This window comes from Arachis ipaensis, chromosome B4, assembly GCF_059453495.1.
Source record: "Arachis ipaensis isolate K30076 ecotype BB chromosome B4, ASM5945349v1, whole genome shotgun sequence".
Classification (NCBI taxonomy): Eukaryota; Viridiplantae; Streptophyta; class Magnoliopsida; order Fabales; family Fabaceae; genus Arachis; species Arachis ipaensis.
Window position 1 is genome coordinate 119190072 of NC_142439.1, and position 1144 is coordinate 119191215.

A 1144-nucleotide genomic window follows, 5' to 3' on the forward strand; every position below is an offset into this window, starting at 1 on the left:
TTGGATTTTCTTCTGTATTGCTTGGGAGAGTACTAGGAGGGATTTCAGTGATCCTTTTACTCAGCTGGTCCACTTGTGCTTCCAAATTTCTAATGGAGGACCTTGTTTCATTCATGAAACTTACAGTGGCCTTAGATAGATCAGAGACTAAGTTTGCTAAATTAGAGGTATTTTGTTCATAGTTCTCTGTCTATTGCTGAGTGGATGATGGAAAAGGTTTACTATTGTTAAACCTATTTCTTCCACCATTATTAAAGCCTTGTTGAGGCTTTTGTTGATCCTTCCATGAGAGATTTGGGTGATTTCTCTATGAGGGGTTATAGGTGTTTCCATATGGTTCACCCATGTAATTCACCTCTGCTATTGTAGGGTTCTCAGGATCATAAGCTTCTTCTTCAGAAGATGCCTCTTGAGTACTGTTGGATGCAGCTTGCATTCCATTCAGACTCTGAGAAATCATATTGACTTTCTGAGTCAATATTTTATTCTGAGCCAATATGGCATTCAGAGTATCAATTTCAAGAACTCCCTTCTTCATAGGCGTCCCATTACTCACAGGATTCCTCTCAGAAGTGTACATGAATTGGTTATTAGCAACCATGTCAATGAGTTCTTGAGCTTCTGCAAGAGTTTTCTTTAGGTGAGTGGATCCACCTGCAGAAGTATCCAATGACATCTTAGCTAATTCAGACAGACCATCATAGAATATGTCCAGGATGGTCTATTCTGAAAGCATGTCAGAAGGACACTTTTTGGTCAGTTCTTTGTATCTCTCCCAAGCTTCATAGAGGGATTCACCTTCTTTCTGTCTGAAGGTTTGAACATCCACTCTAAGCTTGCTCAGCTTTTGAGGAGGAAAGAACTTGGCTAAGAAAGCCGTGACCAGCTTATCCCAAGAGTTCAGGCTATCTTTGGGTTGGGAGTCCAACCACACTCTAGCTCTGTCTCTTACAGCAAAAGGGAAAAGCATGAGCCTGTAGACTTCAGGATTTACTCCATTAGTCTTAACAGTATCACAGATCTACAAGAATTCAGTTAAGAACTGAAAAGGATCTTCAGATGGAAGTCCATTAAACTTGCAGTTCTGCTGCATCAGAGAAACTAATTGAGGTTTCAGCTCAAAATTGTTTGCTCCAATGGCAGG

The 1144-nt window shown here is 40.5% G+C and overlaps 1 non-coding gene across 1 annotated transcript; it reads left to right on the forward strand.

The window, feature by feature from the left end:
- The first annotated feature begins 730 nt into the window (after positions 1-730).
- On the forward strand, positions 731-838 carry LOC148568952 (small nucleolar RNA R71). Its single transcript, XR_015882960.1, has one exon. It is a non-coding gene; the product is annotated as a small nucleolar RNA R71 (small nucleolar RNA).
- The last annotated feature ends 306 nt before the right edge of the window (positions 839-1144 follow it).